Source organism: Euprymna scolopes, chromosome 7 (assembly GCF_053919585.1).
Source record: "Euprymna scolopes isolate OS-2025 chromosome 7, ASM5391958v1, whole genome shotgun sequence".
NCBI lineage: Eukaryota > Metazoa > Mollusca > Cephalopoda > Sepiida > Sepiolidae > Euprymna > Euprymna scolopes.
This window is the reverse complement of record NC_136488.1, coordinates 17,657,773-17,682,892: the sequence shown is the minus strand read 5'-3', so window position 1 is coordinate 17,682,892 and position 25,120 is coordinate 17,657,773. Positions and strand designations below refer to the sequence as shown.

The following is a 25,120-nucleotide window of genomic DNA, read 5'->3' as shown; positions in this document are numbered from 1 at the left end:
TTATGAGTTGAATTTATTCGACACAATATGATTCAACTCAAAAAAATAAATAAAAGCTAACGTGAATTAAGATTAAAGTTAAGGTGTTATTGTGGTCTCTCACTCCTTTTAAAAAACCTTGTTAAACTTTGTGACATATTTCCATTCTATGGAGGTCAGGCACGAATGAACACCCAATAATTTTATTATACCATATTTCTTCAAACTGAAACATAATTATCAATGTATACTTACGCAAATAGATATGCTTTGTTAAAGTTTGTGCCATATTTCCATGGAGTACAAGCGCGAACGCAGACCCCACAATTTTATTATACCACCTCTATTTAAGTTGAAACATACTTATTAAAGTATTCTTATGTAAATCTATGTCAAAAACACTTGTAAACGTTTTTTATTTCGTTTTTTATTTCCATACTTTGTGGACAAGGCGTGAACGCAGACCCCCACAATTTTTATGGACCACTTTTCTGCCAGATCAAACATACCCATTCCTGATCCTCGATACATCTTCTATTATTATATATAAACGTTATTGAACGTTACCATCCATTTTTGTCCCCATTCCACTACTGATCGGAGGTCATCCTCTAGTGTTTCTGCCATTACTTTAGATATATGTTCATTTGTTTTCCTGTCGTGCCTGCTATAGAGTGTGGTGTCATCAGCATATATACCCATCTCAGAGGCAATTTTGTCGGGGAGGTCATTTATGAATATCAGGAACAGCAGAGGTCCAAGGATAGATCCCTGAGGCACTCCCGCATTTATATCATATTGTTTAGATGTACGACCGTCGAGGACAACCTGGATTTTTCTCTTATCTAAGAAGGATTTAATTATGTTAAGTATTCTACCAGTGATACCGTAAGATCTAATCTTCCTGAGGAGACCCTCATGCCATACCCTGTCAAAAGCCTTAGATATATCTAGAGCTACCGCTCTGCCCTCTCCCGCTTTGTCCAGTGAATGGTATATGCGTTCAGAGATTACAGTGAAGATATCTGCCGTGGAACGGGCTTGTCTAAATCCATATTGATGGTCGCTCAGAAGTTTAGCATCTGTAAGGTGCTGGACTAGAGCATGGTTAATTAAGGTCTCAAATATTTTGGCAAAAAGTGGGAGGAGGCTAATAGGGCGATAATTTAATGGGTCAGTTCTTTCGCCAGAATTCTTGAATACTGGTACCACAGAAGCAGTTTTCCAACAGCTCGGAAAGCAAGATTCATTAAGGCATTTGTTGTAGAGTTTGGAGAGAACTTGAATTTGATATTTCCTAGAAACTTTGTCTTTCGAAGGAAGTCAGTTCAAACCATTAAAGGGTGAATGCTGCTTCAGCTTTATGTTCAATATCATTCATCTACATGCTAGGATCAGATGGTCCCTGTTCATATTGGACATTACTTGAAAACTTTCAAATATTTATTTATTATCTTTAACCTTTCTTTCCAATTACACTCCATACAAAAGGATTGCAATCTGGGGAACTTGGAGGACAAATATGAGGGATCATGAAAATAACAACTTTCTCTGCTGGATTTAAACATTTGGAATACCACCAATGGTGTGCTGTATTTGACGAATAAATTCAAGTGTTCTAATTTAGTTAGTGTGTCTGGAATATTGCTTACATTTTAATAATGCTTATATTTTCCATCATCCTAGGTAAAATTGATTTCTGAACGGAACAGTTTTGCACCTTTTTTCTTTTTAATGGTTTGTAGACTAAAAATTAATTCACCTTTAAAAATGGCTTTATTTCTAAATTATGAGTTTTCAGCCTTTAATAGTCATGATAATGGTATGTCTCTTCATGTCTTGTGTAACTGTAATGACTGGCATTGATAAGTAGAAATATATAAACTACCTGTACCAGATTAGTATAAATTTTTGGAATTCATACGAACTTTGGCATAAGTGAGGACGCAATATTTTCACCTGAGTGCGTTAGTTTAAAGATCTCTAATCTACATAAGTGCTCTATATTTTCTTGTAATTATTTTTCTATTGATTCGTTTTTTATGATTTTTAATTTCGACCTGACAAGTAAGTACATAATATTTTCACCTGAAATACGGCAATTTAAATGATTCCTAATCTACACAAGCACCCTATGTTTTTTTTTGTAATTATTTTTCTATTGATTCATTTTCCATAATTTTTGGACATGACAAATTTTGACATGACAAGTAAGTACATAATAATGCTTGCACCTGAAATATAGTAGTTTAAATGATTCCTAATCTACACAAGCACTCTATAGTTTTCTTGTAATTATTTTTCTATTGATTCATTTTCTATAATGTTTGGAAGTTATACTAATTTCGTCATTGCGTATAAGTATGTAATAATGTTTTCACCTGAAATGTGCTTCTTTAAATGATCTCTATTCAACACAAAGCCCTTTATAGTTTTCTTGTAATTATTTTTCTATTCATTCATTTTCCATTATCTTGGGAATTTATACTAATTTCGACTTGGCACGTAAATACATAATGTTTTCATTCGTAATGCGTTGGTTTGAAAGATCACTCATATACACGAAGAGAGGGCCGAAGCACTAGTAAAACCTGCTTGATCTGCTTTATTACTATTATAACATATCCTCAAATAACATTAAAACAGTCACGGATTTAATAGCAGTAGCAATAGTCGTTTTTCACTCCCTATTGGTATATATGTGTCTCTCTCCTCCTTCAGTTACTATGCCACCTTCTCATCGTATTTAATCTAATATATAAAAGGCTATTTGTCTGTCTGTCTCCATATTTTCAAATTCTATCTCTTCTGAAACTAAAAGTCGCAGAGTGACACTAGGGGCCCCAAATGATTGGAATTTTTATGGACTGTTCTTTTATGGGTTTTTAGCCAGTTAAAATAGTTTTGAAGGACTCAAAAATGGGTCAAAATTGAAAAAATCATTATACATTTTGTACATTCATCTTAGTTTATTTTTAATTTTTAAATTTTAATCAATGCATATGTGTATCACGTTGATACAGTGGTAACGTCGCCAGCTTTGAATGCTACTGTTTTGATTTTGGTTTCGATTCTAGCTGATGGCACTCAAATACTTTTTTTTTTAGTTTTGAAATCACGACTCTATAATAATATATACGAAATCTGGACAAATTAAAATATCATATTGAAGCGTATTTTACGACCAGGCAAAGCTGGACCCTACCCCCTCCACGTTAGTATTTTAAAAATAAAAAAGTCTTAAAATTTCAAAACAGACACCTCTATATAATTTTTTGTACTGGCAAAATTTTCCAATCATCTAAAAAACAACAGGGTGTAGAATGAAATAAGAACATACGAGGGGCGTGCAATAAGTAATGCCCCTGACCCACTTCTCAAAGTAGTAGAGCAACGAAACTTGGCACAGTTATTAGTCTATCTCTACATAGGAACCACCCAGAGTTATGCATTTCTTCCATCGTTTGATGCAGCTCTGGAAACCGTTTTTGTAGAACACCCCAGGTTGGTCCTCCAACCACGACGTGACTTCAGAAATCGAAACGGCATAATGTGGGAAACACTTTCCTTTCAAAAACAACTTCATGGCTGGGAAGAGGTGAAAGTCAGAGGGTGCAGGGTAAGGAGAGTAGGGAGGATTAGGGAGGATTTCATAACCACATGCCCATGCTTCTGATCTGGCGAGTTGTGGACCGGAGTGTTGTCCTGCAGGAAGAGGGTACCTTTGCTGATCTTACCCTGCCTCTTGATTTTGAGAGCTTCCCTTAATTTCCTCAAAAGTGAAGCGCAATAGGCTCCTGTAATTGTGGTACCCTTTGCTAGAAAATCTGTCATCACTACTCCGTCCTGGTCCCAGAAGACTGTTAGCATGGCCTTGCCAGCGGAGGGCTGCACCCTTGCCTTCTTTGGAGGTGGTGAGTCCAAGTGCTTCCACTGCATTGACTGGGCTTTGGTCTCTGGATCATAGTGATGGACCCAGGTTTCATCCTGTGTAATCAGTCTTTTGAAAAACTTTGACTCATCTTCTTGGCACATCTCCAAATTCATCCTCGAGCACTCGATGCGTTCTCGCTTCTGGAATGGTGTGAGCAACCTGGGAATCCATCTGGCAGACACCTTATATATATGCAAATGGTCATGAATGATAGTTTCCACAGACCCTGTACTAATCTTGACATCTTGGGCTATTTTGCGAATAGTAATGCGCCAATCTTCCAAAATGGCAGCCTCAACTTGACGGACAAATGCCTCATCAATGGCAGAAGGGGGGCAAACCAGGTCTGGGAGCTGTTTCCACAGACTTCCGGCCATGTTTGAATTCACGATGCCAGCGTTTTACAAGGTCATATGATGGGGCATTATAACCATAGGTTTCTTTCATTTCATCAAAGTCTCCTGTGGTGTGCGTCCTTTCAAATACAAAAACCGGATTACCCCTCAACATTCAATAGGTTCCATTTCACACCTGACTCAGTTCAAACACCTGTAAAAAAGAAACCACAATTAGTTCATAGCTGTAATTTGCCACATAACCCGTAGAGATATAAATCATTTCACTTGCAAAATTTCAGCTAGATCAACCAACTGGAAGTGGGTCAGGGGCATTACTTATTGCACGCCCCTCGTATTCTTTAAAGGTTTCATTAAAGTATATTCAGTATATAACAAGAAAAATCAAGATAAAAATTTGAAACCATTGAAAAACAATAGAAATTTAAGATCTGCATAATTATCTTCTTGTAGGCTAAAAGTGCATATTTGATAGACAGTATTACAGTAGAAAACAGTTTGTGTCCTGCACTTTCGCGTAAGGATAATATATATATTGTAATAATATGAGCCAAATGAACCTAGTTTGGAGGAAGTCCCCGGTGCAGAATCTTTGACTCTACGAACTTGGCAGTATCTCCCCGCATTCTCATAATGTATTAAAAAAAGAAAAAGGAAATGAAAAATATGTCAGCCATGAGATGTTACGCCTCATATGACACGTTCTCTTAGTTCAGATCAATATCGTTATGAAATAACCAAGTAAAGCACACGGCAAAAATAACAGAACACAACAACTAAGGGTTTGTATATATAAACACTTTTATTACATGATAGATATGTAGAATAATCACATTGACATACAGGTTCTTGTCAGATCACTGAAGTTAAACAACGATGAGCCTGGCCAGTACCAGATGGGTGACCATTTGGGAATAGTAGGTGCTGTATGTGCTCCTGCTTATATCAACATTGTTTCCAGTCATCCTGAAATTTCTATTTGCCACCCAGGAGAAATGTGGTTGGAGATTGTCAACTCTTGCCACAAAAAATTCACGCGCAAATCACAGCATCATCAGTGATGTTTTGTGGTATTCATCAAAAGCAGTGGGCGTACATCATAACATGATACTAGTGTTCAATTTATCCAAAAGAATCTTCATACTATACTCAGAAGGCCGGAAAAAGGGTGAATACAAGAAGTCAATAAATAAAGTAAAATAAATCTTTTTTTTTTAATCAGTTCTTTTGTAGTAAAAGGTGGCTACATCTTTTGCATATCAGTGCAACTTTGCAATACCTCTTTTGTATCCTTGTGCCATACAGCGACAGCCCCATTGCATCCCTGTGCAAAACAGTTAAATCTGCATTCAGTTTACCCTTTTCTATCCATTCCACATTCCAGCCCTGTGGATCGCTTTGGACGCATGGTGGCTGGGTAGTTACACCATGAATTCGTATCACAGCGCGATCGGCGAGACGCTAACCTCTTTGCATTTTCACTGGAAGCCATTGATGTCCTAAATGATTTTCCTAATTTTTTGCTACACGTGCTTTTGATTCATGTCAAAACGATCCTCTTGTTTCATTTTTGCTGTTGGGAAAATGGGTGATGTAGTGGATGAGAGAGATAATGAAAATCCACTGTGACAGTGGTGTGGAAGGAAACACGTGTCTGGGTTACTTCCATCTAGTTGTGAACCGTGGATGTTCAGAGGAGGAGAGGTTCTGGCTGTCTGATAATTATAAAAGAGAGGGCAACCGTCTAGCCGCTTATGTATTATATTCTTACCGTGAGTTCCTGTCAATATATATATATATATATATATATATATATATATATATATATATATATATATACACTAGCAGTTTAGCCCGACTTTGCTCGGGCCCTATGCACTGTTCATAACTCGCCCTACATGTGAATACACTTTTATGTAAGATTTAAAATATTTAGATCAAAATTAGTCTGTGTAATTTCGTAGAGACTGCGGAGGTCAATTTTTTAAAACTTTGACCCCTCAACATTTATTATTTTGGTCTCAAGTCAAAATACAAAGTTTTCCCCATATCCAAGTCACCCACATCTAAAATTTCAAGTCTTTAGAGCAAAAATTGGTGGAAGAATTTGGTAGAATCTGCAAAGATCAACTCTTTCAACTTTGACCTTTTGGCAGCTAAATTCTCACCCAAAAACTGATTAAAATGCTTGCCGCATGTCTGAATACACGTTATGTATAAATTTCAAATGTTTATACACAAAATTGACTGAGTAGTTTGTTAGACACTCCAAAAGTCAAATTTTTTGAACTTTGACCCCTTGGCAGCTCAAATTTTTGACCTAAACCAATTAAAAACTTGCCCTATCTTTAGATACCCTTTATGTAAAATTTCAAATGTTTAGACCAGAAATTGGCTGAGTAATTTGGTAGAGACAGCAGAGGTCAAATTTTTTAAAAACTTTGACCCCAATTTTGATTCCTTAACATTTATTTTTTTGGGCCCCTATCAAATTAAAAAGTTTGATCCATTTCCAAGTAACCTACATTTAAAATTTCAAGTGTTTAGACCCAAAATTGGTGGAGGAGTTTGGTAGAGTTTTCAAAGGTCAAATCGTTGAATTTTGACCCCTTGACAGCCAAATTTCTGACCGAAAAGGGATTACAAAGATTTTCCCAAATCTCAATATCTTTTATGTCAAATCTCGACTCTCTAGACCGAAAATTGGCCGAGTTATTTGGTAGGGAAATGTGTACACACACACACACACACACACACACACACACATATTTTCACTTTTATAGATATACTAGCATTTCAGCCCGGCGTTGCCCGGGTGTTTGGAGGTGTATGCTGAGCAAAAAAAAAAAAAAAGGTCAATCCTTTTTAACTTTGACCCCTATTATGACCCCTTAACATTTATTGTTTTGGGCTCAAATCCAGTTATTAAGTTAGATGCATGTCCAAGGAACCTATATCTAAAATTTCAAGTGTTTAAGAACCTAAATTGTCGGAAGAATTTGGTAGAGTTCTCAAAGATCAAATCGTTGAACTTTGACCCCTTATCAGCCTAATTTCTGTCTGAAAACCGATCACATAGATTTTCCCAAATCTCAGTACCCAGTATATCAAATTTCGAGTCTGTAGACTAAAAATTGACAGAGTTATTGCGTAGGGAAATGTACACAGACAGACACACAGACAGACACACGGACACGGTCACTTTTATAGTTATATAGATAGATATAAAACAAATAAATGACAAAAGTATATATTCCAAATTTCAAGTTGTTGACCATCTTACCGTTTATTCTTTTAAGTAAGTTGACATGCACAATTCCTGACAGCAAAATTAGGTGCTGTCAAAAATTGGGCATATCAATTTACTCAAAGCAGTCAGATGATCAACATCTTGAAATTTGGAATATAGACTTTTGTCATTTATTTGTTATATGCTCTGTAGTTACATCGAGGATTGGTATAAATAACAGGTAAAATATAATTGAAGAAACATTTCCACACAAATATATATATATATATATATATATATATATATATATATATATATATATATATATATATATATATATATATAAGAGCAAGAAGTTAATAAAACATGTTAAAAACACTTTGAAAAAGAGTTAAAAACATATTTAATCTGAAAAGGAAACACTTGATAAGTGGATAGTCCTTAATCCGCGGAGTTTTATATATATATATATATATATATATATATATATATATATATATATATATATATATATATATATATATTTTGTGTGTATGTGTATGCGCATTACATTGACTAGACCAACACAAATTTTCGATAATTGAATTTATTGATTTTTCAGATTTACATATAAATACAATTGTCTTTTCTGAAAGCAATGATCGAAAATTAGAACTTGCTTTCCAAATGAAACAGAAAAGCATCAATAAAATTGTTTTATAAAATCGATAATTGGTCAATTGTTGCAAACAAAACTTACAGCTGCTGTATATCTAGCATCAGTTTATTTGTTAATCTTTCCTTTGTGTTCCGTGATCAGCTGCCTTGTGTCCTGTTTACGTTGAAAGATTTCTGTTGTGGATGATCTGCTTGGAAAACGGGGCAGCCTGTGGTGTGACAATGTGTCGGGGCTCTACGTAGGGTTTAGGGTGATTGGAGGTGCTAGCATACAATTACTGAGAAAATTAAGAACTTTTATGTCACACGAGTTGGAAAAAGAATCATCCAGAGAAAAGAGTCGTTTTGTTTACCAGCTGAATAGAAACCATGAAAGGGTAAAAACGGTTAGATTTTGAGAAACGGTCAGCTAGGGTTAAGTATTATCAGAAGCAATGACAATTTCGACAGAGAAGAATTAAATACACATGAAAATTGTAGTTAAACGAAATTGAGGCTAAGTGATTGGATTGGTTGGTCATCTATGAATGTTGAGTTAAGCTACCAATGAAATTGGCGATCAAGAAAAGATCAACATTGGGCAATTCCAAGTTACTATATAAAGCGTTGAATGAAGCAAATTTAACAGTGCAGAGACATAGTCACAGGAGACAGAGGGTAACAATTTGTGAGACAGTCATTAAACCAAGTTATGTGATCTTCCCTTCCGTCATCAAGTGGATTTGCTTTTCAGAAAGAAAAGTCGTTTCAGGCTGATCGCTCACTGAGAAATCGCAAATTAAAATTAAGCCCGAAATTCAGAGACAGAGATTCTATTTTCTTTTTAAATGACTACTGATTTTATAACTTTGTCGCTTTTTTGTACTTCATGTGTCTGTCTACTTTCATTTGATGTATTGCCTGGACAGTGGCGCCTTAAGCCTTTTAACTAAAACGAATTACAATGTCTGCTTAGTTAAAATGAAGGATCACCATAAATAACAAATGTGAGGATGTTACATCAACCTATGCTAAAGCTATCGGTCAGGATCGATAGAAAAATGCCTGAGACGTGAACACGATGGTGCCTGTTTGTTAAACGAGAGAACAAGACCATGATATCCTGTTTATGAAGAGAGAATGCGATGGATAAAGAACTGTTTTGTGGATTATCAAACGCCCTACAACAATAAGCTTCAATCCATATCAACATATCTTTTTTTTTAAGGAATAATTTTTGTATAAACCATTGGAATCTCAGAACATTCTGATAACAAGTACTTTTGTTTATGTAATTTACTTACACGAGACCACGACCACACAAAGCATCCACAATTCTGACATTTTGGTACATGAAGCATCGCAATAAAATTCTAGAACGTCAAAATATTGGAGGTTTGTGCTCTCATAGTCTCATACAGAGGCAAGTAAAACTAGTTTATAAGTAGAGCAATGACAAGACAATATTCTTTTCATTATTTTGACTCTCGAGTATATATCAGTTAACATCTTGCAGTTAGATGGGCTGGTAAACAGAAAAAAAAATTAATAAATAAAATAAACAAAAGTTCAGCTAGAATTCGTCACTGTCAACTTTCTCTCTCAACTTCCAGCATACGTTCTCCCCATCACCTCTACCGACAGGCATTTTATTAGAAAACTGACTCCATGAACCTTATCCTGACTAAAGCTGAAATTCGTTACCCCCCCTCCTTATAGGCAAAATAATGTTTCACTCTTATATTCCAAGTAAACTAGCGGGGAAAAGCCTTTGCAAAGCAATTCGCAGAAGTTTCAGAAACCTGGACTTATTTTTTTCCACACTAGAAGATACAACTTTATAAAAAAAAAAAACAAAAAAAAAAACAAAAAAAAAACTTAACAGTGTAACGAAGAATATTTTCTATAAATAGATGACACACGCGGAGTCAATATTCGGGTTACAGAAAGTACCTTTTCCATTTCTAAATAATATGGCCAAATTCTCTCTTAGCCATGCCAAACGGACTGGCATCCAGTGTGCCTAAAGAAATGTTAAGTACTATTTTTTTAAATTAATCTTGTTTTATTATTTGTCTTTTTTTTTTGCCAACCTTATCTTGACTAAAGCTGAAATTCGTTATCCCCCCCTCCTTATAGGCAAAATATTGTTTCACTCTTATATTACAAGTAAACTAGAGGCAAAAAAGCCTTTGCAAAGCAAATCCCAGAAGTTTCAGAAACCTGGACTTATTTTTTTGTCCACACTAGAAGACATGACTTTATTTAAGTAATATACTTAATATCTACAATTACTATAAACTCGCTTGTATTGAATATGTGGCTTCCTTGCTATCTATAACAAACCACGGAATATAGATTGCCTTACTTTCAATTATATATGTACCTGAAATATACAGTGATCTTAGATACGTCACTATGACTTTCTGAATAGATACACAATGCTTTGTGCCTGACCTAATTGACTGTCGTTAACTACGAATTCCGACGTGCCACATAGTCTTATTACGATAGAAACCCCCCTCTCTTGCGTGCTACGTATATATTCATTTCCTCCAAGACGACTGCCATTGTCTGATTTGCATGTTAAATAAATAAAAAAAATGAATTTTTTTTCTCGATAACTAAATTTTACTTGACTATAAATTCTAAAAATTAATTCTACTGTATTCTGTAAGCTAATCCTCTCCTAAACACTAAGTCTACCCTACTCCCCAAGCTGCTACTAACACTCATACATTACACACGCTTAATATAAAGTCATTCTGTAATGTGTTATCTTATTCCTATGTCAACATATAAATAAATAAATAAATAAATAAAATTTTCTAAATTTAAAGGAAAAATACTAAATCATATCTTAACTCTTTCCAACTAACCTGTTACAAATATAGTTGCTTCCACTGCATGAACTTTTACTTACCCCCTCCTCCAGTAACAATGTAATAGCAATGCCCCTTAATCACTTTGAGGAGTGTAATTTCTCAGTAGACATAACATTTACATACTAAACCAGTAACATTAACTACACACGCGGGGTTGCAGAAATACCTTGATTAGGCCCCAGGTGCAAGGTAAACCCTCTCGGTGCTGATGGACTCATAGATCTTCCCAGGTCATCCATCTAGGAGAAGGAAAACTCTGAAACTAAACCTAAGGGGAGGGAGGCCCCTCAATTCTTGAATGACATCCTTCCTAGAGCTAGTGACTCAAACAAATTACGAGTCTGCAAACCTAGACTGCTTAAGGAGTAGATAAGGCACTGTCTATCGTCCGCCTTCCATACTCCTTCTTTGCCTATTAGCCAGGCGTAGAGGTCGAAGCACAGGGATTCGATAGAAACACTCAGTGGTCGATCTTGTTTCCTGACTAGGGCAATGAACGCTGATTTCTCCCTCTCCTGACACATTCCATCCCCCTCTAAACTGGGTAGTTGGGAATGCTTGAACATCATAATGCCAATATAAGTAGATTGGGTTGACCATCATCTGATGGGTTGAGGGTACCGGATTGATAGTTCCTGGCTGCTGTTCCCAACTGGTAGTACAGGTGCCCTAACTCTTTGGTAGCACTTAGAGCGGCTGCTCCATCAACAGTTGAATAATATTGGGATGTTTGTAGTGCCATGTCACACATGGAAAGGGACCCTGCACTCATCCCAGGTGGGCTTTCCTGAGGCCACAGTCTTAGTAGATGGAAGGTCAACTGATGGTCTACTTGTGTTGCATGTCTGGTGTTCTGCGTAACCACTTGTTCAACACCCCTTACCTAAACTGAAACTTTAAAAAAAATGACAGTACAATCTAAAATTACGTTTAAACCAGGACAAAACTCAAAGAAAATCAAATTGCCTCCTCCCTTGAGGCTTGCATTTACTAACATCCGTGGGCTTAGAACTAATTTAAATGATGTTGAAGCATTTCTCCTGACAAACACCCCGGATATCTTAGCACTAAGTTAGACTAACCTACACTCCTCCATCCCCTCTAACTACTTTAACATGCCCGGATATCTCCCACTCTGCCATAAGGACTCTGACAGACATATGCACGGGCTTGGAGTCTATATTCGAAACACCCTCCCCCCTGCCTAGAGAAAGAAAACTAGAATCAAACGATCAAGCCTTTATGTGCTTTAGACTTAACATGCAACATATTAGTTACTTTTATTTTCTCTACCACTCTCCCTCGACCCAGGACTGTGCCCTAATAAACAAAATCTCTGATAGTATAGATACATCACTTTCCCTTGATACTAGCATGCAAGTACATGTATTTGGTGACTTCAATGTCCACCACAGTAACTGGCTTGGATTCTCTAATTACACAGATGCAGCTGATACCACAACACATAGCTTCTCTATATCTCATTCCCTATCACAGACGGTTACGTTTCCAACCCGTTTCCTTGACCAGCAAGAGCAACATGCATCACTTTTAGATCTGTTTCTGACCACAGTTTCCGATGATTGTGTTATGAACGCCCACAGCCCACTTAAGAATGCTGATCATGTAGTGATAATAGTTGAAATCACCCTAAACTCTAGAGCCAAAATGAAAGTCATTGCTCAAAACAACGAAATATTAGAGACCCCTCATGGTGAAATATCTTTTCACTTCCTGCTGAACAGTGCGCAAATGAGACCATTAAATGGTTCAAAACAGCAATTGAAGCACATGTCCCCACGCGGAAATTTTATAGCAAGTCCCACTCTCCCCAATGGTTTACTTCCACATTTGCAGCTACCATTGCTCAAAGGCAGCACGCATACCAAAGATTTAACCGACATAAATCCAGTTCAAACAGACAGAAGTATATAGAAGCCAGAAGTAACTGTAAGAAAGAAATAGCTACAGCTAAGAGAGAATTTACTGAAACCACCCAAAAACGCATTGAAGCTCAGAAATTAGAAACCTGTGATTTCTAGAAAATCTACAACAGTGTAGTAAATAATGGGCAATCAACAATTCCCCCACTATCCAACAATCATGAAGTTGTTTACTCAGCAACCGAGAAGGCTAACATACTTGCCAGTCGGTTTGCCTCCAACTCCCCTGCTAACCACCCTCTCCGAGACTTTCCTTTGCAGACAGACGCCACATTTGACGATCTGAAAATCACCCCTTCTCAGGTGCAGGCTATTATAAAAAATCTTGACACTGCAAAAGCATGTGGACCTGATCTCATCCCGGCTGTGCTATTAAAAAAGTTTTCCGCCGAAGTAGTTCCAATCCTCTCCAAGCTTTACAACAAATGCCGTAATGAATCTTGCTTTCCTGCCTGCTGGAAAACTGCTTCTGTGGTACTAGTTTTCAAGAATTCTGGCGAAAGAACTGACCCAGTAAATTATCGCTCTATTAGCCTCCTCCCACTTTTCGCCAAAATATTTGAGACCATAATTAACCAAGCTCTAGTCCATCACCTTACAGATGCTAAACTTCTTACCGACCAAAAATATGGATTTAGGCAAGCCCGTTCCACAGCAGACATTCTAACTGTAATCTCCGAGCATATATACCATTCACTTGACAAACCAGGGGAGGGTAGATCAGTAGCTCTAGATATATCTAAGGCTTTTGACAGGGTATGGCATGAAGGTCTTCTCAGGAAAATCAGATCATACGGTACCACTGGAAGAATACTTAACATAATTAAATCCTTCTTAGATAAGAGAAAAATCCAGGTTGTCCTCGACGGTCGTACATCTAAACAATATGATATAAATGCGGGAGTGCCTCAGGGGTCTATCCTTGGACCTCTACTGTTCCTGATATTCATAAATGACCTCTCCGACAAAATTGCCTCTGAGATGGGTATATATGCTGATGATACCATGCTCTGTAACAGACACGACAGGAAAACAAATGAACACATATCTAAAGAAATGGCAGAAACACTAGAGGATGACCTCCAATCTGTAGTGGAATGGGAACAAAAATGGATGGTCACATTTAATGCTGCCAAGATTAAACTTGTTTCCTTCAATAACTACAAGAAACCTTTCCTATCACCAATAGCAATGGCCAAAGACTCTTTACCTGCAACACATCTTCTAAACTCCTCGGCCTAACGTTCACAGGAAACATGAGTTGGAACAATTACATTGAGAGCATTGCCAGGACCACTGCGAAAAGGTAGGTTCACTCTACCGGGCTAGAAAGCTATTAACGCCCAAAAGTATCATGTACCTCTATAAGGCCACCATTCGCCCATGTATGGAGTATTGTTGTCATATCTGGGCCGGTGCATTACTAGACAAGGTTCAAAAGAGAGTCGCCAACCTAATAGGTCCTGAACTGTCATTCAAGCTTCAGCCTTTGTCCCATCGACGTAATGTAGCATCCCTCTGGTATACTTGTGTTTCATGATGGTAACTATGCACATCCGCTTTGTCTAGCACCTCTAACCCTAAACTGAAACTATGAATAAAATGAAATGACAGCTCAATCCAAAATTAACGATCAAACCAGACACACACTCGAACAACGTTCGCCTCCTCCTTTGAGGCTCGCATTTACAAATAACTGTGCACTTTGAACTAACTTAGACGAGGTAGAATCATTTCTCCTAGCAAACTCCCTGAATATCTTAGCACTAAGTGACACTAACTTGCATTCCTCCATCCCCTCTAACCACTGTAACATATCTGGTTATCTTCCACTTTGTTATAAGGACTCTGACAGACACATGCACGGAGTCAATATTCATAACACCCTCTCCATGACTAAACTAAGTAATCTAAACTAGAATCAGATGACCAGGCCTTCATGTGCTTTAAACTAACTTTACAACATAGCGTTAGCGTTTATCACTCTCTCTCAACCCATGACTCTACTCTAATCAATCACGTCTCTGAGGGCATAGATGCAGCACTCTCCATTGACACTAGTGCTCAAACACATGTATTTGGTGATTTTAGCGCCCACCACAATAATTGGCTTGGCTTCTCTAACTACACAGACACAGATGGTTGCATCATCCATAACTTTTCTATATCCTATTCCTTTACACAGACATTAAATTTACCGACCTGTCTCCCAGATCGTCAGGACGAGCAAGCCTCACTTCTGGATCTATTTCTGACAACAGTTCATGAGGATTGTCAAACAAATGCCCATTGCCCACTCAGGAATGCTGATCATGCTGTGATAATGATAGACATCACTCTAAACTCACGACCCCAAGTTGAAGAGTCATTGCTACAAAACGACAATATACTACAATAAGGGTGACTGGGATGCCATTAAAGATCACATCAGAGATGCCCCAGAGGGAAATATCTTTTCACTTCCTGAAGAGCAGTGCACAAATGAGACCACTGAATGGTTCAAAGCAGCAATTGAAGCATATGTTCCTACACGGAAGTTCTATTGCAAACTCCACTCTCCCCAATGGTTTACTTCTACTTGTGCAGCTGCCATTGCGTAAAGGCAACATGCATACTGTAATGTTATCCGGAATAAGTCCAGTACAAACAGACAAAAGTTTAAAGAAGCTAAAAGTAATTGTAAGAAAGAAGAAGTGACAGCTAAGACAGAATATACTGAAACCATGATATAAAGCATAGAAGCGCAGAAATTAGGAACTCATGATTTCTGGAAAATATACAACACTCATGAGGTAGTTTGCACGGCAACCATGAAAGCTAACATGCTTGCCCATTAGTTTGCCTCGAATTCTACTTTGGACCCAGCAAAACACTCCCGCCCTGATTTTCCTTTGCAGACAGAAACCACAGTAGATGATCTGAAAATCACTTCTTCTCAAATCCATGATATAAAAAACGTAGACACCTTAAAAGCATGTGGACCTGATCTCATCTGCTCTACTATGAAAAACAAATGCTCAACTGAGGTTGCTCCAGAGCTCTCCAAACATTTCAACAAATGTCTTAACGAATCTTGCTTCCCTGACTGTTAGAAAACTGCTTCTGTGTCTGAACTCCAATCTCTGGTCCCCTCTCGCCAATCTTTCACGAAAAATACCCGTCTAGCTGAATTCACTGTGAAAAATTTCCCCCGCTCTATATCTGTGCCTAAATCAAAACGCGGATTCCATAAACAAAGCTTCTTTCTTAGAACTGCACGCCTGTGGAACTCTGTTCCGTCTGCCTGCTTCCCTCCAGGCTACAACTTGGATGTCTTCAAGTCCAATGTTAACAAATTCCTAATGAACCGCCCCCTTAAGTAAACACTTCATAAAATCTCAACACTAACGTAATGTACTTGCAATAATCCTTATCCCTGAGTGGCTTCCGGGCCTTGATAAGTGGTGATCACTGTGTAAAAAAAAACAAAAAAAAAAAAAAAACAGATTACAAGAATTCAATAAAATTTGAATTTGCTCAAAAATAATAAATTTGATAAAGTTTATGTTCATCCACCCCATGCTGGAAAAAGAGCCAAATGGCAGTTGCCAAGTCAGATATTGTAAATATAATTATATTCTTTTTACAACGGATTCTGAAATCATCCTACACCAGACCTTGATATTATTAATATTTAATCATGATATTATTATAAATCACCCGACGGGACAAACAGTTATTGTCTGCAATAACTAGTTTATCTCTCAAACAAAAATGCTGCTGTCCTTGGGAATTGAACGATTTATTGTGACCAAAAATTTTTCTCTTCATATAAAATGTGATATGAAAATCCGACACTTTTGAAATACTGAGTGGAAACAAAGTTTTTATTTTTTATTTTGGCGAATATTATTATGAAGATACATTTATTTGATGATTAGTCTGTAGCACTAAAAATCTATAATACCATTGTCAAAAGTGGCTGTTGTGGCAGAGCAGTTAAGGCGATAGATGAGAAATCCGTTGAGGTCTCCCTGCATAGGTTCCAATCCTATCGGCGACGTTGGTTTCTGATTTTATTCATGGTCAAGACAAAGTGTGACTGTTTGATTGAATAAAATCGAAATACAGGTGAAGATATATTTTTCTTACCTGAGAAATATCGAAATTTTTTAGAGAAATTATTGACATTTTTAATCATATAGAACAATGCGATTCTTGATCGATGTTAATAATAATATGTACTAGAGTAGTCAGAAGTGGTCCTCGTAGCCGAGTGGTTCAGGCGATGGACTAGAAATCCATTGAGGTCTCCCAGCATAGGTTTCAATCCTTTTGGCGACGTGGGTTTCCGATTTTGTTCATGGTCAAGACTAAGTGTAAATGTTTGAATGAATAAAATCGAAAAACAGGTTAAGATTTATCCATCTTAACTAGGAAATATCGACATTTTAGAAAGAAATTATTGCCATTTTTAATCATATAGAACAATGCGATCTTTGATTCATGTTAATAATAATAATATCTAATAGAGTAGTAGAAAGTGGTCATCGTAGCCGATTGGTTATAGCGATCGACTAGAAATTCATTGGGGTCTCCCCGCATAGGTTCCAATCCTATCAGTGACGTTAGTTTCATATTTTATTCATGGTCAAGACAAAGTGTGAATGTTTGAATGAATAAAATAGAAATACATGTGAAAATATACTCTTTTTAGTCGCGTGCAAGCGACTCTATAAGTCACTCCATCGGTCGGTCGGTCGGTCGGTCTATCCGTAACACTTTTGTGCTTGGCCTTTTTGATTAAGATCAAAGGTATGTTGTTAATAGATGCTGTTCTTAGCTTTTAAAGATTTTCTTGGCCTTTTGGCCAAGATCAAAGTGTAGTATCTTTTCTTACTACATGCTGTACTTATTGTGATATAAAGTTGGGGATCACTTTTCTGTATTAATTTAATGTAAAATGATCACCCACTTTACAACCAGTCATTCTCAAAGCCATTCAAGACATTCTCCAGATCATTCAAGTTGTTTTTGAAGGATTCCAGTTATTTTTTAAGCATTCAAATCATTCTTAAGGTCATTCAATTCATCCTTAAGTTCATTAAAGTCATTTACTTTTTATTTATTTAAGTCATTTCAGCCCATTTTTCGGTCATTTTAGTTTATCTTTAAAAATTTCATGTCAATCCTACATTCACACATTCATTCATTATACGAGAGCAGTGACTAATGGCTATCGGCCTTGTTTTACTGAGAAATATCGAAATTAAAAAAAAAAATTATTGCTATACTAGTTGTTAAGGCGCAGGACTAGAGGTCCATAGGGGTCTCACCGTGTAGGTTCAAAACGTTGGTTTTATGTTTTATTCATGGTAAAGACAAAATGTGAATGTTTGAATGAATAAAATCGAAATACAGGTTAAGATTTACTCAACTGAGAAATATCGAATTTTTTGAGAGAATTTATTGCAATTTTTAATCATATAGTACAATGCGATTCTTCCTCAATGTTAATAATAATAATATGGGACAGCTTGGACAGAAGTGGTCGTCGTGGCTAAGTGGTTAAGGTAATGAACTAAAAATACAATGGGCTCTCACCGTGTAGGGTCGAATCTTATCAGTGACGTTGGTCTCATATATTATTCATAGTCAAGACAAAGTGTGAATGTTTGAATGAACAAAATCGAAGTACAGGTTAAGATTTACTCAGCTTAACTGAGAAATACCGAATTTCTTTTGAGAAATTAATGCCATTTTTAATCATATAGAACAATATCATTTTTGATCAATGTTAATAATTATAATATGTAATAGGTTTGACAGAAGTTGTTGTTGTGGCCGAGTGGTTACGGCGACGGTCTAGAATTTATTGGGGTCTACCTGCATTGGTTCGAATCCAAATACAGGTTTGAATTTACTCATCTTAACTGAGAAATACCGAAATTTTTAAGAGAAATTATTGCTATTTTTAATCATATAGAACAATGCGATTCTTGATCAATGTTAATAATAATAATAATAATAATATGTAATATATCTGGAAGAAGTGGTCATCGTGGCTGAGTGCTTAAGGCGATGCACTAGAAAACTATTGGGTCTCCCCGCATAGTTTCGAATCCTCTCAGCGACGTTGGTTACGTATTTTATTCATTGTCAAGACAAAGTGTGAATGTTTGAATGAATAAAATCGAAATACAGGTTAGGATAGACTCATCTTAACTGAGAAATCCCGAAATCTTTGAGATAAATTATTACTATTTTTAATCATATAGAACAGACGATTCTTGATCAATGTTAATAATAATAATATGTATTAGGTTGGACAGAAGTGCTCGTCATGGCCGGGTGGTTAAGGCGGTGGACTAGAAATCTATAGGTTCGAATCTAATCGGCGGCGTTGCTTTCATATTTTATTCATGGCCAAGACAATATGTGAATGTTTGAATGAATAAAATCGAAATACAGGTTAAGATCTTAACTAATAAATATCGAAATTTTTGGAAAGAAATTGTTGCCATTTTTAATCATATAGAACAATGCTATTCTTGATCAATGTTAATAATAATAATATGTAATAGTGTAGTCAGAAGTGGTCGTCCTGGCTGAGTGGTTCATTAATAATAATATGTAATAGAGTAACTGTGAAGTGGTCGTCGTGGCCGAGCGGTTAATGCTATGGACTAGAAATCAAATTCTCTCACATGTACTTGTGAATTAACCGGACGATAGTATCACAGATATTGTATTACGTGTTGATGTCTACTTTACCTAAAACTTGTTAAATTAGCATGTGTGCGATTACTTTCGTATTTTATTGCAAAAAGGATTTCTTATACGTTGAACATATTTATAATTTTCAATAGCGAGTTTATGCCCATTTGCTTTGCGGACTGTGTTATATTAAGACTTTGTGAAAAAAAACAAGTTCCCTTTTCTTCGCCTTAGCCCGTATTTGCATTTGGTTATTTGGATTCATTCGAAGATACACATGTGACATTAGTGGCATATATCCTCCCCCGACGTAGTTGTATATTTAAACTCTCTTCCCCCCTCTTTTCCTAGGTTACATTTCAGTGAGGATATTGCTATAAAAGTGTTAAACGTTATTCATTTTTCAGTCAAGTAACTTCCATATAGAAGTTTGAATTTTAAATCCACTTAATTTTAATTTTGAGCCATAGTGACCCTTTTAATTTGTAACTGGGGATTGTATCCCTTGATATTTTTACTGCTCAATATGCTGTATTGGTCTTGTTTTGTTTGTGCTGTGAGGAAGGAATTTTATGCATATACCTTTGTAACCTTTGTGTGTGCATTTTTTGTGTATAATATTTGAACGCCTATTTTTTGTATTTGTTTGGATTTAGTCCATATTTTTGAAAAAAAAAACAAAACAAACAAACACTGCACGATGTTGGTCACTCGTTCTTCCGGATTCCTTGTAAGGAAACGAAAGTTTTATTTAGGGAAGATTATCGTTGTCTTAGATTTGTTTCGGTTGCAGAGGGAATTACCTCAGCCTTATTTTATGACAATGAAAGCCGATGTCGATGAATGGTTATCATCGGTAGATAATATAACTGAGTTTTTGAGTGATCGTTCCTTACGTGAGGACGTGGACTGTTCGCTTGTAGAAGCGGATGCTGTTAATGTTGTAGTGTTCTCGTCCCAGGTTCGATTCATTCTTTCGAGGTTGGGAGATGGTGTAGAGTGTGATTCCTTGTGTAACCCTGTGATATTCGAAACTCCTAAGGAGATGCTTGGCGAGTTACCAACTACTAAGCCCAGACTCTGAAAACTGTTTGCTGAGTGCTAGCAAGTTTGGCTTGGAAAATATTGCATCACAGTCTGAAAGCAGTGTTGAAAGTGCCACTTCAGAGGATCTGCGTAGTCAGGCGCTAGAGTTTGATTTTTCTGACGGGCAGTTTGCCAGTAATATTTTAAAGAAAAATGTATTGGGAGTGAGATTCCCAGGTATCATGAATGATACCACTCGTGTCCATGACTTGTTAAGCGTGGGCATGAATATTGTGAAATTCATGGAGGGATTTCCATGAAATGTTGGAATTGTTTTACCCTCTAACCATGTGAGTTCAAAAACTCGCATATGTAGTTATTTACCGCAACTTTGTCGGAATAATGAGGAACTTAGTCATGACGGTGAGATATTACTCAGGTCATGTAGTTCTGACAATAGTCAGTGGTTGAAGGACAGGAGTCAATCCTGTGTGAAAGTGCAAGTTTTGTGTACTTCTTCAAATGCTAATGTTAGCACTGGGAGAGAAATTATTTTTTTCAGGCTAGTTACTTTCGCGTCGAATTTATCTGAAAGAGGATAAATTTCCGACACTCACCGCATAGGTTCAAATCCAATCGGCTACATTGGTTTCGTATTTTATTGATGGTCAAGACAAAGTGTGAATATTTGAATGAATAAAATCGAAATACAGGTGAAGATTTACTCATCTTAACTGAGAAATCGCGAAATTTTTTAGAGAAATTATTGCAATTTTTAATCATATAGAACAATGCTATTCTTGATCAATGTTAATAATAATAATATGTAAGAGGTTGGGCAGAAGTAGTCTTCATGGTCAAGTGGTTAAGGCGTAGACTAGAAATCCGTTGGGGTCTCACTGTGTAGGTTCGAATCCTCTCTGCGACGTTGGTTTCATATTTTATTCAAAGTCAAGACAAAGTGTGGATGTTTGAATAAATAAAATCGAAATACAGATGAAATATACTCTTTTTTAACTGAGAAATATCGACATTTTTGAAAGAAATTATTGCCATTTTTAATCATGTAGAACAATCCGATTCTTTATTCATATTAATGTAATATATAATAGAGTCGCCAGAACTCGTCGTCGGGTCGTCGTGGTCGAGTGGTTAAGGCGATGGACTAGAAATCCATTGGGGTATTCCCGCGTAGCTCCCAATTCTATCTGCGACGTTGGTTTCCGTTTTATTAATACTCAAGACAAAGTGTGAATGTTTGAATGAATAAAATCGAAATACAGGTTAAGATTTACTCATCTTAACTGAGAAATATCGAAATTTTTAAAAGAAATTGTTGCCATTTTTAATCATATAGAACAATTCTATTCCTGATCAATGTTAATAATATGTAATAGTGTAGTCAGGACGTCCTGGACGAGTGGTTAAAACGATTCATTAATAATAATAATATATAATAGAATAAGTTGGAAGTGGTCGTCGTAGCCGAGTGGTTAAGCCGCTGGACTATGTCCATTGGGGCTCACCGCGTAAGTTCGAATACTATGGGCGAGGTTGGTTTCATATCTGATTCATAGTCAAGTGTGAATGTTTGAATGAATAAAAATCGAAATACAGGTTGAGATTTACTCGTCTCAACTGAGAAATACTGGAATTTTTGCGAGAAATGATTACCATTTTTAATCATATAGAACAATACGATACTTGATCAATGTTAAGAAAAATAATGTGTAATAGATATTACAGAAGTGGCCGTCGTGCCCGAGTTGTTAATGCGATGGACTAGAAATCCATTGGGGCATCCCCGCATTAGTTCGAATCCCATCGGCGACGTTAGTTTCGTATTCTATTCATGGCAAAGACAAAGTGTGAAGTTTGGAATAAATAAAATCGAAATACAGGTGAGATATACTCTTTTTTAAACTGAGAAATATCGAAATGTTTGAAAGAAATTGTCGGCATTTGTAATCATATAGAACAATGCTATTCTTGATCAATGTTAATAATATTAATATATAATAATGTAGTCAGAAGTGGTCGTCCTAGCCGAGTGGTTCATTAATAATTATATATAATAGGGTAGTTGTGAAGTGGTCGTCGTGGCCGAGTGGTTAAGACAATGGACTAGAAATTTGTTGGCGTCTCCCAGCATAGGGTCGAATCCTATCGGCGAAGTTTGTTTCTATATTTTATTCATGGTCAAGACAAATTGTGAATGTTTGAATGAATAAAATTGAAATACTTGCTTAAGATTTACTCATCTGAAGTGAGAAATATCGACATTATTGCCATTTTTAATCATATAGAACCATGCGATTTTCGAATCACGTTATTTATAATAAGTAATAATAGAGTAGACAGAAGTGGCCGAGTGGCCGAGTGGTCAATGCGATGAACTAGAAATACATTAAGGTCTCCCCGCATATGTTTGAATCCTATCGGTGACGTTTGTTTCCGATTTTATTCATGTTAAAGTCTAGGTGTTCATGTTTGAATGAATAAAATCGAAATACAGGTTAAGATTTACTCATTTTAACTGAGAAATATCGAAATTATTTTAAGAAATAATTGGCATTTTTAATCATATAGAACAATGCGATTCTTGATTAGTAATAATGATAAAACTGTATAATATAGTAGACAGAAAATGGCCGTCGTGGATAAGTGGTTAAGGCGATGGACTATTGGGATCTCTGTGCAGGGGTTGGCACGTCATCGGGTCCGTTGCTTTTCGATTTTATTCAGGGTTTAGACAATTTGTTTGTTGTTTGTTGTTTTGTTTTACGGCATATCAACCCTTTTCAGGTTATTTAATACCGAATTTGGTGATTTTGAAGAACGATTTTTTAATATAGTATATTTGTTTTTTTAAGTCGTATTCTATTTAACCCATAGTTGGGACCCTAACAGGTACTACCACTCCGGGTCAGAATGGACCTGGGAGCAATGGCAATTAAAGGGTGGCTCCACACTCCCTAAGGCCTGCAAGCTGGGGTCTCACCATCGGATATAGTTTAAGGTCATATCCAGGACCCAGGGTTTAGACAAAGTGTGAATTTTTTAATGAAAGCAAATAAAAAAACAGGTTAAAATTTACTCGTTTTTAAATAATAATAAGAAAAATCGAAATTTTTTAAAAGAAATAATTGTTATTTCAATCGTATAGAACAATGCGATTGTTGATGCATACATTATACTTGTTATATCCTTTCTTTAAATAAGAATGCAGCAAGAAACACAGGGTCATGTGTGAAAGACAAAGGGGTTTATTTACAAGGGGATACATGGGACATAAGAGTTACTCGACATATTTTCTTATTCTCTTCCTGTCTTTTTTTACTTCTGTCTCAGTCACGTGAGAGGGTCAATATATCCATAGTTTATTTCATCTATGAAGGGATGTTAGGTTATTCCATGACATCAATAATAAAAATGTATATGCAGTAGTCACAAGTGGTCGTCATGCCCGATTGGTAAAGACGATTAACTAGAAATCCATTCGGGTCAACCCGCATAGGTTCGACCCCAGTCGGCAACGTTGCTTTTCGATTTTATCCATGGTCAAAGTGCGAATGTTTGAATGAATAATATCGAAACCCAGATGGAAATTTTATCCGTCTAAAACTAAATAGAAGTAAAAGCGAACTGTTTGAAAGAAATAATTGTCATTTTTAATCGTAGAATATAATTAGATAATCGATTCATACATCATAATGATTTATGTATTACTACGAACCAAGAAGTGGTCGTCGTTGCCGAGTGGTTAAGGCGATGGACTCGCAATTGGTTCGAATTCCATCGGCGACGTTTCTTTTCGATTTTATTCATGGTCAAGACAAAATGTTCATGTTGCAATGAGTACAATTTAAACACAGTTGGAAATTTTATCTTTTTGAACCGAGAAGAAGAAAAAGCGAAATTTAAAAATAAATTATTGTCAATTTTAATCATATAAAACAGAGGTAGTTGTCGTGGCCGTGTGGTTAATGCGGTTGATTTTATCTTCCATAAGTCTAGGGAATAATGATATAATTGATTCATACATAATAAGGGAAATAGTGGAACAACGAATATGAAAGTGGTCGTTGCAGCCAAGTTGTTAAGGCAATGGACTAGAAATTATTTTACGTCTACCTCGCGTAGATTCGACTCCTCTCGGTGACGTTGCGTTTTGATTTTCTTTTTCATGTTTATGACAAAGTGAATCGAAAATAGGTGGACATTTGATCTTTCTTAACTGAGAAGACGGAAACGTGAACTTTTTGAAAAAATAATTGTAATTTTTAATCATATATGACAAAGCGATTTTTAATTTTTCACAAAAAGTAAAGTGTAATAACAGCGACAGGAATAGTCCGCGATGTAAAGGCGATTGATGTCTGTTGGGGTCTCCCCCGCATTTGTTCAAATTCCATCGGGGCCGTTGCTTTTTTAAT

General features: G+C 36.4%; 1 pseudogene; it reads left to right on the top strand.

The window, feature by feature from the left end:
• Positions 1-17,791: 17,791 nt before the first annotated feature.
• LOC145280584 (U2 spliceosomal RNA) lies at positions 17,792-17,917 on the top strand (annotated as a pseudogene).
• The last annotated feature ends 7,203 nt before the right edge of the window (positions 17,918-25,120 follow it).